The 17,830-nt window shown below is 41.9% G+C and overlaps 1 pseudogene; it reads left to right on the top strand.

The window, feature by feature from the left end:
- The first annotated feature begins 8,362 nt into the window (after nt 1-8,362).
- Nucleotides 8,363-16,200, top strand: LOC133052693 (endogenous retrovirus group PABLB member 1 Env polyprotein-like; annotated as a pseudogene).
- Nucleotides 16,201-17,830: the final 1,630 nt, after the last annotated feature.

Genomic DNA, 17,830 nt, shown 5'->3' with positions numbered 1-17,830 from the left:
CCGGCTGTGTTTTAAATGGTTCCTCTACCCTGAAGTGACAGCAGAGGGCAGCACCATCACAACAGACAACCAGGACACCATCAGGTGCGGCTTGATCTTCCTTATGGTTAACTGTGGGGTTGGAAGTGAGGCAGAGCTCCAAAACCCTCTTGTTTGTCCTTCTCCCTTGTAGGATGTTGGGCTACAAATGTTAACCATCTCTTAACCGTTATCTCACCTAAGAGTTAGCAGACCGCTGCAGTTGGGAGGGAGCTTGGGGAGAAAAGTCAGACTAGAGCAGAATGCTTTCTTTCTGCCCCTCCAACTAGCTCATAGAGCACAGTCTCTCCTTACTGAGCCTCCAGTGCTGCCCCTTCCTCAAACAAATCCCCAGCTCGTGATCCAGGAAACCTCAGAACAACCAAGTGGAAACTACATCATGGAGAAGGAAAAAAGACAGCATCAGCCACATGTATAACTTATTAACACTTTGAAGAGATGAGTACAGAGCAGGCAAGAGTTACAACAGCACAAACACAAGCACTAAGGGCCGTGAGTACATTTCCATTAGGAAATGTGAGTTATCTGGGATCTTGTGAAGCAGAGCAACACTCATGCACACTAACCCTGCTCTGGTTTTAGCCACACTCAAGCATGCATAGTGTTTGAAGAAAGGCAGTCTTCCCTAGGCTGCTGGGAACCTTCTTTTCTACACACGTGGAAACAGTGTCAAGTTAAGACTCAGCAGCCATTCACCTTCCACCTTACCCAGGGGGTAATTACTAGGAAATTAGAGGGGAAAAGGAAGCAGGCAAGATTGAGAAACAGGACTAAAAGACTTGAGCACTGACTATGTGCTCAAGCCAGGTGCTGTCCTGAACACTCAAAATTGACTGAAATCCTCATAAGAACACTCTAAGCTAGGTCCTGTTGTAAGCCCATTTACACATGCAGGGATGGAAGCACAGAGAGGTCAGGCAACTTGCCTAAGATCACACAGGTCAGAAATGGAAGTACAGAGAGTTTCACAACTTGCCTAAAATCACACAACTCAGAAGTAGAGAAGTGGAAGGACAGAGAGGTCAGGCCACTTGCCTAAGATCACACAGCACAGAACTGAAAGCACAGAGAGGTCAGTCAACTTGCCAAAGATTACACAGCACAGAAGTGGAAGCCTAGAGAAGTTAGGAAACTTCTTAAGATCGCACATCTAAGATATGGGAGCTCAGAGAGGTTAAGCAACTTGACTAAGGTCACACAGCTCAGAAGTGGAAGCACAGAGGAGAGGTCATGCAACTTGTCATGATCACACAGTTCAGAAGTGGAAGCCCTGAGAGGTCACACAACTTGCCTCAGATCACAAGTTCTGAAGTGGAAGCACTGAGAGAGCAGGCAACTTGCCTAAGATCATACAGCTAAGATATGAAAAACAGAGCAGTTAGGCAACTTGCCTAAGTTCACAGAGTTCAAGAGGAATCACAGAGAGGTCAGGCAACTTGCCTAAGATCACCGAGCTCAAAGTGGAGAACAGAGAGGTCAGGCAACTTGCCTAAGGTCACATAGCTGATAAGTGGAAGCCTATAGAAGAGAGGCAACTTGTCTAAGATTGCACATCTCATATATGAAAGCTCAGAGAGGCTAGGCAACATTTCTAAGATCACACAGCTCAGATGTGAAGGTACAGAGAGGTTATGCAACTTGCCTAAGATCACACAGCTTTTAAGTGCAAGCACAGAGAGATCAGATAACTTGCCTAAGATCACACAACTCACATATGGATGAACACAGAGGTTTGGCAACTTGACTAAGATGAAGCAGCACAAATGTGGAAGAAGACAGTGGTCAGGCATCTTGTCTAAGATCACACAGCTCAGAAATGGAAGCACAGAGAGGACAGACACCTTGCCTAAGTTGACACAGCTCAGAAATGGAATAACAGATAAGTTAGGCAACTTATCTAAGACAACACAGCTCAGAAGTGAAAGCACAGAATGGTTAGGCACCTTGCCTAATATCGTACAGCTCAGATATGGAGGCAGAGAGAGAATGTAGTCAACCTGCCTGAGAACACACAGCTCAAGTGGAAGACAGATATGTCAGGCAACTTGCCTAAGGTCACAAATCTCAAAAGTGGAAGCACGGAGAGATCATGCAACTTGCCTAATGTCACACAGCTTAAGTGGAATCACAGGGAGTTTAGGCAACTTGCCCAAGTTCACATAGCTCAAGTGGAAGCACAGCACATTCAGGCAACTTGCATAAGACCACACAGCTCAGAAGTATAAGTGTAAGATTAGAGAGGTTAGGCACCTTGCCTAAGATCACACATGTCAGGTATGGAAGCTCAGAGATGTTAGGTAACTTGCCTAAGATCACACAGCTGAGATGTGGAATTACAGAGAGGAAAGGCATCTTGCATAAGATCACAAAGCTCAGAATTGAAAGCACAAAGATCAGGCAACTTGCCTGAAATAAAACTAGCTTAAGACACACAGTTCAGATATGGAAGCACAGAGAGGTTGCGAAACTTGCCTAAGATCACACAGCTCAGATGTGGAAGCACAGGGAGGTTTGGCAACATGTCTCAGATCACTAAGTTCAAAAGTGGAAGCATAGAGATGTTAGGCAAGTTGCCTAAGATTGTACAGCTCAAATGTGGAAGCACAGAGAGGTCAGGCAATTTGGCTAAGATCACACAACTCAAAACTGGAGGCACAGAGATGATGGATATTTGCCTTAGATCACAAAGCTCAGATATTGAAGCAGAGAGAAGTTAGGCAACTTGCTTAAGATCACACAGCTCAGAAGTAGAAGAACAGAGAGGTTACACAACTTAGCTAAGATCACACAACTCATAAATGGAAGCACAGAGAAGTTTGGCAACTTGCCTAAGATCACAAAGCTCAGATATGGAAGCACAGAGAGGCCAGGCATCTTTTCTAAGATCACACAGTTTGTAAGTGGAAGCACAGAGAGGCCAGGTAACTTGCATAAGATCATACTTCTCAGATATGGAAGCTCAGAGAAGTTAGGCAACCTGCCTAAGATCACACAGCTCAGATGTTGAAGCACAAAGGGGTCAGACATCTTGCCAAAGATCACAAAGCTCAGAAAAAAACTTTACTACACAAAAAGCTCCAAGCAGTTAAGCCTTGTCTCTGATCCTGGATCGAAATCCTCTCCTCTGGAGGTCATGAATCCCAGCATAGCACAGCTTGCAGCAGCAGCCTTTCATCTTGGGAGCTCATCTGGGATCTTCAAGACAAGGTAAGGATGCTTGGAGCTCTAGTTCTTTGCTCTCCTGGTAAGCAAGTTTTCTGCTGTACTTTACTAACTCTGCAGTGTGCCTGTGTGTGTGAAGGCAGCATGAAAGAGACACGCCCTGCTTCAAGCCAGTAATGATACCTGCTCTACAGTTTCGTGGTGCCTCATAATGACTGAAGGCAGCCCCCAAAATGGGAGCCTTGTTGGGGGTTTATACCGACCTGCCAATGCCAAGAGGCACTCAATGTCCATGCAAAGGGAACAGCCAGAAATGGGTGAAGCATATGGACTGAACATTCCTTTCTCAGTCAACTTTTCCTAGTCTCTTTGACCATTTTGTAACTGCCTGAGGAATTAGAACTACTAACCAAACCCTGTCGGATCACAAACTTTCAAGGGACTTGTGATCCATGCTGTTGGTTGTTTTATCAGACACTAGAAACAAGAGCATGTTCAGTAGCTAGGTGGAGCACTAGCTCAAAGAATGTCTCTCAGGCAAACAGTTGCTCTCCTGGCTGCCTGCCTCGGGGCAAGGCAAGCTGAAAGTGAGTCTTTATCATAGCTGTGCCTCTGATCTCTGTGGATAGGAGTACTGCTGGTGACCATGAGGTTTTTGAGGACACAGATTGGGAATCCTAGGATCTGGTCAGATTGGAAGTGCAATGGGCTTCTTCCTTTGGTAATGCTAGCTCTTAGCAGACCAGAGGAGGCTCTCCAGTGGCTTTGGAAGGATTGAACCTGATAGCTTGAGGACAAAAATTAAGTTTTCCTCACTGGCCAGCCTTTCACCACCTCTTTTGCTATCACATATACTGGTGTGGTGACACTTGGAAGGGACATCTTGGGACACCAAGAAACAAGTTAACTCCAGCCAGGAAAGGATGCCTAAGTGGAAGACCTGTCTCCACCCCCATCTAGAGCAGGGAAGGACACCTCTGCTAGAAAAAAAGCACTGGTCGTTGCTTTTTTCTCTTACAGATGAGAGCTAAAATTCCAGCCTCACTCCTTTGAACTGTATCCTGAAAAACTGGGATAGATTCAGTCCCCACAGCTTAAAGAAAACACACCTGATCTTCCTATGTGATACTGCATGGCCATGGTATCCATTGGAGGATGGCAAACAATGGCTGGTTGGAGGGTCTCTTAATTATACTACTGTCTTACAATTAGACTGGTTCTGTAGAAAACAAGGGAAATGGTTAGAAGTAGCATATGTGTTGCCTTTTTTATCTCTGTGAGACATGACAGACTTATGTCCTAAGGGTAAAGATTTGGGTGTGAAAACTTCAGCTCCCTCCTGTCCTCCTATGAGAGGGAGGATAGGAGACAAAGAGATAAGGAAAACAGTTTTCTCCAATCTATCCCTGGGATCATATGCATGCAAAGGGCAACCTGAGAGGCTGAGGAACAGCCATACAAGCCATTGCCTCTCCATGAAGCACCCACCAGGAAAAATAACTAATCCATCAGAGTTAATAACCCCTTTTCTTATCAAGAAATACAAAGAATCAAGGAAGATCTGGGAAACTATTTGGAGGACCCAGAAAATATATATTAGAGCCTTTAAGGGTATTACTCAGCTTTATAATCTTACTTGGAAGGATGTGATGTATATCCTGGGGCAAACACTAACTTCTGACTCAAAAACTCAAGCTTTGAAGAAAGATATTGCCTACAGAGATGAATGGTTTGGTAATGAATCAGCAGGAAAGAGGGAGGACAAGAGAGTCATCCTCCCTACTGGGAATCAGGTGATTCCAACTATAGAACCAGACTGGGACTATAACATGGCTAAAGTAAGATGGAATCAGGGTCATTTTGTCAGATGTATTCTTGAAGGACACAGGCGAGCATGTGCTAAGACTTTAAACTATGCCAAACTGGCAAACATAGAACAGGAAGAGAAGGAAGCACCTGGTAAATTCCTAGATAGACTGCAAGAAGCCCTTCACATATTCACCAAGACTAATCCTGAAAGTGAAGAGGGAAGAGTGACCTTAAAGGATAGATTTTTCACTCAGTCGGCTCCAGATATCTGCTGTAAGCTACTAAAACAGGCATGTGGACCAAATCAGCCTTTAGATAATCTGTTGCAACTGGTTCATAGTTTCTTATGGCAGGAAATATGAGGAGAAGAAGGAAAGGCATAAAAGACCAAGGAACAGGCTGAAGCCCTAATAATGGTGATCAGAACCATTCTGAGACAGCCTGAGAAAAGTGCCCAGAGAGACCCAGGTGGGAAGGCATGGATTTGCTATTACTGTGGAAAGGAGGGGCACCTCAAGTGGGATTGCCCTCAGGCTTCTAAGCTGCCCCTGGATCCATGTCCAGCCTGCAAATACCACGCTGGAGGAGAGACTGCCCCCAGAGGTATAGGCCCCAGAGGTCGGACTCTCAGGATAATCAGGACTGAAGCTACCTGGGGGCCCCCACACAAGCTCCTGTCCTAATTACACCTGAGGATCCCCGGGTATTAATAACTCTGTGTGTGTGTGTTGGCGGGGGGGGGGGGGGCAATCAGTTGATTTCCTTTTTCACAATGCAGCAACTTACTGTGTGCTTACTGAAGCCCCTGGCCCACTTTCTCCCTAATCCAGTACTGTAACGGAACTGTCTGGATGAGCCAAACGTTATTATTTCAGTTGTCCTCTAAGTTGCAAGTGGAGCTCTGTGCTGTTTTTCAGAAAAGTTTCTGATCATGTCAGAGTCTCCCTCACCACTTTTTGGGGAGGGATATACTGAGCAAGGTCCATGCCTCTGTTTTCATGAATATGGAGCCCTCTCTTTCTCTCCCATTAATTGAACAAAATGTAAATCCTAGAATGTGGGCTGATGGAAAAACTGTGGGTCGATCACAAAATGCTGTTCCTGTCGTTATCAAGCTTAAAGACCCACACATATTTCCACATCAAAAGCAGTATGCTCTAAAACCCAAGGGTAAGAAAGGGCTAAAACCTATCACTGAAAATTGAAAAGACCAGGGGCTATTAACTCCATATACCAGTCCACACAACACTGTTTTGGGTGTGAAAAAGTCAAATAATAAATGGAAACTAGTTCAGTTCAGTTCAGTTCAGTCGCTCAGTCGTGTCTGACTCTTTGCAACCACATGAGCTGCAGCACGCCAGGCCTCCCTGTCCATCACCAATTGCCAGAGTCTACCCAAACCCCCGTCCATTGACTTGGTGATGCCACCCAACCATCTCATCCTCTGTCATCCCCTACTCCCCCTGCCCTCAATCTTTCCCAGCATCAGGGTCTTTTCAGATGAGTCAGTTCTTTGCATCAGGTGGCCAATGTACTGGAGTTTCAGCTTCAACATCAGTCCTTCCAATGAACATCCAGGACTGATCTCCTTTAGGATGGACTGGTTGGATATCCTTGCAGTCCAAGGGACTCTCAAGAGTCTTCTCCAACACCACAGTTCAAAACCATCAATTCTTTGGCACTCAGCTTTCTTTATAGTCCAACTCTCACATCCATACATGACTACTGGAAAAACCATAGCCTTGACTAGATGAACCTTTGTTTGCAAAGTAATGTCTCTCCTTTTTAATATGCTGTCTAGGTTGGTCATAACTTTCCTTCCAAGGAGTAAGCATGTCTTAATTTTATGGCTGCAGTCACCATCTTCAGTGATTTTGGAGCCCAAAAAATAAAGTCAGCCACTGTTCCCTCATCTATTTGCCATGCAGTGATGGGAGACTTTTTTTAATGTTGAGCTTTAAGCCAACTTTTTCACTCTCCTCTTTCACTTTCATCAAGAGGCTCTTTAGTTCTTCTTCACTTTCTGCCATAAAGGTGGTGTCATCTGCATATCTGAGGTTATTGATATTTCTCCCAGCAATCTTGATTCCAGCTTGTGCTTCCTCCAGTCCAGCGTTTCTCATGATGTACTCTGAATATAAGTTAAATAAGCAGGATGACAATATACAGTCTTGACGTACTCCTTTTTCTATTTGGATTCAGCCTGTTGTTCCATGTCCATTTCTCACTGTTGCTTCCTGACCTGCATACAGGTTTCTCAAGAGGCAGGTCAGGTGACTAGTTCAAGATTTACAAATAATAAATGAGGCTGTGGTTCCTTTACACCCCATGGTGCCTAATCCTTATACTTTGTCTAAAATTCCGGAACGAGCCAAATATTTTTCAGTAATTGATTTAAAAGATGCTTTCTATTCTATACCATTGGCAGAGGAAAGTCAATTTGTATTTGCCTCTGAAGACCCTACCCAGCCAGCTTCTCAGTTAACCTGGATAGTTTTGCACCAGGTGTTTCATGACAGCCCTCACTTATTTGGACAGAGTTTGTCACAGGATATACAAAACTTTAATAGCCCCAAGGCAGTGGTATCGCAATATATAGATGATAATCTGCTCTGTGGTGAGACAGAAGAAGCTTGCTCACAAGTCTCAGAAGACTTCCTAAACTTTTTGACTGGCTGCGGTTATAAGGCATCAAGGGAAAAGGCTCAGCTTTGTCAACAATCTGTTAAATATCTGGGCCTAATCATATCGGAAGGGATGAGGGCCATAGGCCCTGAGAGAATTAAATCTATACTAAATCATCCCCTACCTATGACTTTAAGACAATTGAGAGGGTTTTTGGACGTCACAGGCTACTGCCACATTTGGATTCCAGGTTATGGGCAACTTGCCTGGCCTTTATATAAACTTGTAACTGAAACTCAACAAGCCCAAACTGACACACTGGTTTGGTCTCCAGATACTCAAAAGGCTTTTAAGGCTCTTCAAACTGCTCTCCTGCAAGTTTTCATTTGAGTTTGCCCACAGGATCAGAGTTTAACCTTTTTGTCACTGAAAGAAATGGTATGGCCTTGGGAGTTATGACACAACCCCAAGAACCTCACCAACAACCTGCAGCTTATCTAAATAAAGAATCTAAGAGTAATTTCTGCTATTGCTTTATTAGTGTCTGACGCTCTTAAGTTCACTAGTGGGCATAATCTTACTGTACTGACTTCTTATAATGTGAGTGGAATCTTAAACTCCGAAGTTAATATTGGATGACAGATAGTTGGCTTATTAAATATCAGTCATTGTTTTATAACTCATATTTCAGCTTTTCAAAAGACATTATGGGAACTCTGGGAAGTGACTCCTGACCCAGCCTCTGAGTCAAACAAGTCACTGTTTGAGCAGGAACCGAGGTCCTGATAAAGACATTGGGATCTGGGGGGGCAATCTCTTGAGCCCCTCTGGGAAGGCCCTTACCAGGTTATTCTTTCTTCTCCCACAACTGTCATGGTGTCAGGAATTGATTCGTGGGTGCACCACACTCAAGTTAAAAAGTGGCACCCTAAAAAAAAAAAGTGGCACCCTGATCCCTCAGACTAAGCACTGTCATTTTTATGTCTTTATTCTCTATACTTTTCAGGTGGGCCTGATAATCTATGTGGGCCTGCTTTTGCTGACTCCAAAAATCCTGAGTCTGCCGTTTGATTCTCAAGTCAATGCCTTCCTGTCCCGGGCTCATTCCTATGCTGCATTCCACAGTTGGCCTAATTGCTGGGTCTGTGGAGCACTCCCTTCCTCATCAGTGGAAGCCTTCCTGTGGTGGACATCTCCACTTCAGGGAAAGAACTTTCTCCAAGTCTGCAATTACCTTTGTCAATAGCAATCATATGTGATACCTCTTCTTAATCTGATGACGTCTAACAATACTAAGATGGACTGTTGCAACACTTTGTACCTTAACTACAGACATAATGTGACTTTTAACTTTGATTATACTTTGTCTTGGTTTAATGACTCTTTTGCTGCACATAAGAAGACAAATGGGTCTAGGTCTGGTGGTTTTTAACCTGACTTTATCAAATATGGGGTGAGGTCATATGGATAACTCCTGAAAAGCGACACCTAATGTCTAGTGCCCCCATATGCTGGGAAGAAATAGAGCCACCCCAGAAGTTAGCCAACAAGTTAATTATAATGACTGGAAACAATTGGGGTTTTTGCCTCAAGAAATATGCAATGTAATCATGTCTATGTTTTATAATCCCAGTACAGGTCCTCCTTTTGCCTGGCCAGGCATTGACTGGGACTGGATCCCTCAGTCATGCTGGCTTGCTCCAAACTGGACCTACTGGATATGTGGTTCTTATCTATGGGTGTGGCTTCCCCCTGGCTGAATAGGGAGATGCACCCTAAGTCTAGCTTTTACTCATGGCTTCATATTTTCAGAGCTTCCAGAGAAGCCTGCTAATTTGCCACACCCTAGAACTGTTGGACAAGGGCTGTATTTCACTGGCATGATTATTTGGCTGCAATATTCATTCCCTCTCTGGGAACCTCAGACGTTATCCTATGAGTTGATACTCTGACTAATTTTACTCAACAAGCCTTACAAGATTCTCAAAAAGCTATTTCAGCCCTCAATGCTGAACAAATACAAATTAGAAAGGTGGTTTCACAAAACAGATTGGCCTTAGATAGTCTAACAGCCACACAAGGAGGAACTTGTGCCATTATTCATACCCAGTGTTGTACATACATACCAGATATGAACACTAATGCTACTCACTTTACTAAACACATGAACACAGTGATTCAGGCTATGGATACTCCTAAAGTCTCAGTCGCTTCAGTTTGGGAGGCGTTAATTAGTTCCCCATGGTGGAAAACTATCTTAATTGTAATAATTCTGATTGTTCTATTTTTGCTGTTTGCCCCTTGCACTTGTAACTGTGTAGCTGGATTTGTTTCTAGCTACATGAAGGCTTTTAAGTTACAAGTGGTTGTCCAAGCTCCTACGAGTGCCATAGCTTCCTCCAACTACTACTTGGGGCCTCTGGGTCAGAGACCCTCAATATGAGGGTTAGGAGAATATGTCACCTCACCAATTTAGGGAAGACACCCCTTGTCAGCTCAGAAGCAGCTATGGAATGAGAATGCCACCCCTTTTCCCTAGACAACATAATTCCCCTAAAAGAAAAGGGGGGGGATGAGAGGGTAACAAGTAGGAAGGCCAGAGGTCCCCAAGTGGCAGGAGGAAATAAACTACAAGTGGCAGACGTTTTTTTCCCCTTTTCTGTTGCCAAAACTAGTTCTACCTAAGACTAACTTTTTTTTTTCTTTTCCCAAACCTTGGGCTGACAATGGCTCAACAAACCAGTATTCATGTCAATTGTTTTATGGCCAGAGGATGACACACTTCATGCCATCCAATCTCAAAAATACATATTGTGGGAGAGAGGTCTGGTGAAACTCCCTCAGCCTTGAGGTGTCTCTCATCTGATTAGCAGCTTGCTAACAGACATAAAATGCCTTGCTAAAAACAAGCAAGGGGGCACTCTTTCTGTCCCCTTCTGATGTCTATGTCAGAAGCTTTCCCTATCTCTGTTAAACTTTAATAAAACTTTGCTACACAAAAAGCTCTAAGTAGTCAAGTCTCGTCTCTGACGCTGGATCAAAATCCTCTTCTCTGGGGGTCATGAATCCTGGCATAATACACGGTTTGCAGCAGCAACCTTTCAATATGAAGAGAAAGAAAGGCTTGTGGCTGAATGGGAAAGAGAGGTCCAAGGAGTGATTACTTAATCTTCAATGCCTGTAAACTTGAGCAAGATTAAAAGTTAATGTGAAGGGGCCATCCCATTTCATTTTTCACCTTTAAATCTTCCCATACACTCATTTTCCTTCTCAACCTCTTATTTCTACTGCAGAGCTAAGAGACATCTCAGATGGAATAGTGTAAATTGTGAGCCCAATATATATTGAGTTATTAGTGAATGAAAGAATGAACCATTGTATTTCAATAAAATGGTAGTACTTTTTAATTTTTTGTCTCACATAGAGACAGCAGATATTAGAAATTCTGGTGTGACATATCTGGATTTTACATGATCTGAGGACCCATGCAGTGCTGAATGGAAGACAGGTCTAGAATTGTCCTATCAATGCACTAACATAGGGAGCAGTTCGCAGCAGCAATTAAGCAATACCACAGCTTGCTACCCTGGTGCCATCTCTCACTGAGCTCACCAGGTGAGTCAAAGACAAGCCTGTATTGCCAGGATGGGAACTGGGTTAGGGTCTGCTCAGAGGCATGATGTTGGGCTCCTCTTAGGAGTTTTTGAGTCTCCCAAGAGCCTAGAGATCCTTCTCTCTTTAGAAGTTTGAACTCAAGCCATATAAGAAAGACATTTGCTTTCTTTCTAATGACATCTACCTTCTCTTCTGGAGAACCAGCAGAAATGACTTTACACAATGCCTGCCACAGCCCCAGGTTTTCTTATTCACCCCTCAGGACAGCTCTGTGTTAGAGATGAGTCCCATTTCACAGATGACAGAGCTCCTACTCTTATAGCTTCTGTCACCTATCCAGATAAGTGGGAACCTGGAGTGAGGTTACATCCCTTGCCCTCTCTGGAAGACAATGGAGCATCCTCCATTTTAGACAATGGGCTGGAGAAATGGTCACTTTGCTCTTCTGTGATATAACAGGCTCAAGGAGTACTCCCTCAAAAGCCCCTATTGATGAGTATAATAGTGCAGATACATGTGCACATGCATTCATTATCTAGGAAAATCATTCACTGTGTTCAATTTCATGTGGAGATGAATTAGAATCAAAATGAATTGCCAGCATATTCCATGCCCTATCTCTGTGTGTGTGTGTGTGTGTGTGTGTGTGTGTGTGTGTGTGTGTGCATCATTGGGCTGTGTATAGAAAATATATAAGGTCATTACTTATAAAAGTACAGCATGCCAGGTAAAAATGTTGAGATGACATACCTCTGAGAGGTAGACATTTCCTTCTTTACCTCAGAGTCCCCCTTCCCTAGTGTGCAGGATAGCTTTTGAAGACTGGGGAAAAGAGTATCATTTGTATGTGGAAGCCTTTCAAGGGTCAAGTCTGGAAGGTTCCACAGGGGGACATTTTCAGATACCCAGAAGCAAAAAGCAGGGAGATGGCAAAGGAAAGACAGGTCTGATGGCCTTCAGTGGAGAGGGAGCTGATCAGGGCACAGTGCTTCAGCTAGGCACCTCCCTGGCAGCCCCCAGGTTACCACTGCCTGCAGCTAAGAACCAGGAATGCTGTTGGGTAAGAATCTTCCCTGAGTCATGAGAGGATGGGCACACCCAGGGAGAGTCCAATGCTTGTCTGCTTCCTTCACCTCCACTCTCTGTCTTCACTGCTTATATTCTCCACCTTCAGTTGCGTTCATCCCTTAACTTCATGCTAATCACCACTCCTAACATTCACATTTTGGCTGGGTAGTAAGAAAAATAGTAATACTCATAAAACTGATTAAAAAAAACCCAACCCACAACAGTGATAAAAGATACCAAGCACACATATTAGATAAACTACTAATTTATCAAGGTAAATCAAATAGCACATAATGGTCCCAGCATCAAATCCTAGTCTTCTGACTGAAAAGGTTCTACCTATAATCTGTTTCTATAGTGAGTGTACTGTGTTAGAACTGAGGCCTACACAGGTTAGGGACTCAGCCCAAAAGTGGTCAGTTGATGACTCTGAAATTAGACATTTGTTTGATGACTTCTGTTTAGCTGACCCGTGCCTATTCTCTGCTCTCCTGTACTATCCTTCTTGTACTATCCTTCCTGTACTAATTCTCCTTCTTCAATAAGAAGTGACTTACTAATCTTCCTTTTGGGAGTTCAATAAGAAGTTACTTCTGGCCAAACTAGAATTTAAAAAAGGAGACCAGAAAGCATGAGGAAGTAGGAAGTGATGAGATGGAACCAAAGTTTATTTCCTGATTCTACATTTCCAGATACTTTTTCAAATCTTCTATTTAATAGGGCATAGGAGACAAGGTCCCCAGGTGGCACTAATGGTAAAACCCCACCTCTCAATGCAGGTAGATGTAACAAACTTGAGTTTGATCCCTGTGTCAGGAAGATCCCATGGAGAAGGAAATGGGAACCCACCCTAGTATTATTGCCTGGAGAATCCCATGGACAGAGGAACCTGGTGGGCTGCAGTCCATAGGGTCACACAGAGTCAGACGTGCCTAAAGTGACTTAGCACACACTCATGCACAAGACGCAAGTTGGCCCAGGAGTAATACATCTAAAAGTCCTCTTGCATGACAGCCATTCTTTGAGGTTTTCTCCTTTTCTTCTTACAAGTCTAGAAGTACGTGTCCATAGTCCCGTTTTACAGATGGTCAAACTCAGACTGACAGAGAATGTAAAATTTCCAGGGTCAGATGTCTACCCTTTGCCCTCTGTACAGACAAAGCAGCAGCTCCATTTTAGATGGTAGATTTCCAGGGCTTAAAGACTGATAGTGGAAAACTCACCTGATGTTGGATCTAGGTAGTGTCATGCTCTCACTGTTGGATGTGAAGATGATAATGGGGATGAAATCCTACATCATGGGTCAGGAGGAATGGGTGTGGGGGCCACAATGATTAGCTGATTCCTGAGGTGCTGAACTGAACCCAGGAAGCTGCACAAGCTGTTGCTGTTTGGAAAGAGAACCTGAATTGCAGGGTATTAACATGTTCACAAATACTATATAAAACCTGCTTTACATTTTATCTCATTCAGTCCTAATTTCTATTCAAGGCACTTACAAACATTAAGGAAGAGAATTTTGTGTGTGAATTTTTAAAATTGAAATACAGCTAATGTACAATATTTTGTTTGTTTCAGGTGTACAGTAAAACAATTTGGATATATGTATATATATATGTATATATATATTTCATATTATTATCCATACTTTTTAAAAATTATTGAATATAATTTTCTGTACTTTAACAAAGCTCCTTATTGCTTTTTCTTTTTGGGTATAGTAGTTTGTATCTGTTAATCCCATATTCCTATTAATATTTTACCCCTCTCTGCTCCCTATCCCCTTTGGTTTCTCTATGAGTTTGTTTCTATTTTGAATATAGATTCATTTGTATTATTTTTAAGATTCAACATGTAAGTGATATTGTATAATATTTACTTTCTCTTTCTGATTTGCTTGACTAATTATAATATTCTCTAGGTCCATCTATGCTGCTGCAAATTGTAATATTTTATTCTTTTATGACTAATTGTCCTCTGTGTGTGTATGTTTGTATTATATCAAATCTTAAGCCAGTCATCTGTTGATGGACACTTGTGTTGTTTGCATGTCTTAGTTATTGTAAATGGAGATGTTATGAACATCTGGGTGCATGTATCTTTGAATTACACTTTTCTTGTTTTTTTTTTTTTTTTTTTTTTTTTTGGTTATACATCCAGAAGTGGGATTTCTGGATCATATGGTAGCTCTATTTGTACTTTTTTCAGAAACTTCCATGCCATTCTTTATAGAGGCTGCACCAGTTTACATTACAACCCACAATGTATCAGGTCCCTTTTCTCCACACCCTCTCCAGAATTTATTATTTTTAGACTTTTTGATGATAGCCATTCAACTCATGTGAAGCATAACCTCATTGTGCTTTTGATTTGCATTTCCAGAATATTTAGTGATGTTGAGCATCTTTTCCTGTGCATCTTGTCCATTTGTATGTCTTTTGAAAAATATTTAGATTTTCCCCCTCTTTTCATTGTGCTTTTTATCTTTTGTTATGTGTGCTGTGTGTGTGTTTAGTCATTTCATTCGTGTCTTATTCTTGGCAAACCTTTGGACCATAGCCCGCCAGGCTCCTCTGTCCATGGGATTCTCCAGGCAAGAATACTGGAGTGGGTTGCCATTTCCTTCTCTAGGGGATCTTCTCAATGCAGGGATGGAACCCGTGTCTCTTATGTCTACCTGCATTGGCAGGCAAGTTCTTTACCACTACTTCCACCTGGGAAGATGTATATTTTGGATATTAACTCCTTGACTGTCACAACATCTCAAATATTTTTCTCCCATTCCATAAGCTGTCATTTCCTTTTGTTGTTGGCTTCCTTTGCTGTTCAAAAGCTTTGAAGTTTGGTTTGGTTCCATTTGTTTATCTTTGTTTTAAATTGTTTTGCCTTGGGAGACTGATCTAAGTAGATATTGCTATGATTTTTTGTCAGAGAGTGTTTTGCTTAAGTTCTCAGAATTCTAAGAGTTTATAGTGTCATGTTTATATTTGTATCTTTAAATCATTTTGAGTTTATTTTTGTATATGGTGTGAAATAATGTTCTAATTTCTTTGATTTACACGTAGCCATCCAGTTTTCCCAACACCACTTGTTGGAGAGACTATTTTTTTTTCCATTGTATATTATTGCCTCCTTTGTTGAAGATGAATTGACCATAGGTGGGAGGACCTATCTCTGCTCTCTCTATTCTGTTCATTGATATATATACATGTCTCTTTTATGCCAGTACCATTCTGCTTTGATGACTGTAGTTTCGTAGTATTGGCTGAAGTCTGGGAGAGTTATGCCTCCAGCTTTGTTCTTTTCCTCAGGACTGCTATGGAAATTCTGGGCCTTTTGTGGTTTCATATAAATATTTGAATTATTTGTTCTAGTTCTGTGAAGATGTAAAATGTTTTTTGATATGGATTACATTAAGTTTGATGATTGCTTTGGGTAGTATGGCTATGTTAGCAATATTAAGACTTTCAAACTAAGAGCATGGGATACCTTTTGATTTCTTTGAATCTGCATCCATTTATTTTATTAATGTTTTAGAGTTTTTACCTCTTGGTTAACTTTATTCTTAGATTTTTTTTTGATGGCATTTAATTTTTTATTTTTTTCCATTTATTTTTATTAGTTGGAGGCTAATTACTTTACAATATTGTAGTGGTTTTTGCCATACATTGACATGAATCAGCCATAGATTTACATGTATTCCCCATCCCGATACTTCTCCCACTTCCATCCCCACCCCATCCCTCTGGGTCTTCCCAGTGCACCAGCACCGAGGACTTGTCTCATGCATTCAACCTGGGCTGGTGACCTATTTCACCATAGATAATATACATGTTTCGATGCTGTTCTCTCAAAACATCCTACCCTCGCCTTCTCCCACAGAGTCCAAAAGTCTGTTCTGTACTTCTGTGTCTCTTTTTCTGTTTTGCATATAGGGTTATTGTTACCATCTTTCTAAATTCCATATATATGCGTTAGTATACTGTATTGGTCTTTATCTTTCTGGCTTACTTCACTCTGTATAATGGGCTCCAGTTTCATCCATCTCATTAGAACTGATTCAAAGGAATTCTTTTTAATGGCTGAGTAATATTCCATGGTGTATATGTACCACAGCTTCCTTATCCATTCATCTGCTGATGGGCATCTAGGTTGCTTCAATGTCCTGGCTATTATAAACAGTGCTGCAATGAACATTGGGGTGCACCTGTCTCATTGAGATCTGGTTTCCTCAGTGTGTATGCCCAGAAGTGGTATTGCTGGGTCATATGGCAGTTCTATTTCCAGTTTTTTAAGAAATCTCCACACTGTTCTCCATAGTGGCTGTACTAGTTTGCATTCCCACCAACAGTGTAAGAGGGTTCCCTTTTCTCCACACCCTCTCCAACATTTATTGCTTGTAGACTTTTGGATAGCAGCCATCCTGACTGGTGTGTAATAGTACCTCATTGTGTTTTTGATTTGCATTTCTCTGATAATGAGTGATGTTGAGCATCTTTTCATGTGTTTGTTAGCCATCTGTATGTCTTCTTTGGAGAAATGTCTGTTTAGTTCTTTGGCCCATTGTTTGATTGGGTCATTTATTTTTCGGGAATTAAGCTGCAGGAGTTGCTTGTGTATTTTTGAGATTAATCCTTTGTCTGTTGCTTGGTTTGCTATTATTTTCTCCCAATCTGAGGGCTGTCTTTTCACCTTGCTTATGGTTTCCTTTGTTGTGCAAAAGCTTTTAAGTTTCATTAGGTCCCATTTGTTTATTTTTGTTTTTATTTCCAATATTCTGGGAGGTGGGTCATAGAGGATCCTGCTGTGATTTATGTCAGAGAGTGTTTTGCAATCGTGTTTTGGAAATTGAAACTGTAATCAGAAATCTTCCACAAACAAAAGCCCAGGACCAGATGGCTTCACAGCTGAATTCTACCAAAAATTTAGAGAAGAGCTAATACCTATCTTACTCAAACTCTTCCAGAAAATTGCAGAAGACTGTAAACTTCCAAACTCATTCTATGAGGCCACCATCACCCTAATTCCAAAACCAGACAAAGATGCCACAAAAAAAAAAAGAAAACTACAGGCCAATATCACTGATGAACATAGACGCAAAAATCCTTAACAAAATTCTAGCAAACAGAATCCAACAACCTATTAAAAAGATCATACATCATGACCAAGTGGGCTTTATCCCAGGAATGCAAGGATTCTTTAATATCCACAAATCAATCAATGTAATACACCACATTAACAAATTGAAAGATAAAAACCATATGATTATCTCAATAGATGCAGAGAAAGCCTTTGACAAAATTCAACATCCATTTATGATTAAAACTCTCCAGAAAGCAGGAATAGAAGGAACATACCTCAGCATAATAAAAGCTATATATGACAAACCTACAGCAAGCATTACCCTCAATGGTGAAAAATTGAAAGCATTTCCCCTAAAATCAGGATCAAGACAAGGGTGCCCACTCTCACCACTACTATTCAACATAGTGTTGGAAGTGTTGGCCACAGC

The sequence above is a fragment of the Dama dama genome, chromosome X, assembly GCF_033118175.1.
Source record: "Dama dama isolate Ldn47 chromosome X, ASM3311817v1, whole genome shotgun sequence".
Classification (NCBI taxonomy): Eukaryota; Metazoa; Chordata; class Mammalia; order Artiodactyla; family Cervidae; genus Dama; species Dama dama.
This window is presented reverse-complemented; position numbering and strand designations above follow the sequence as displayed.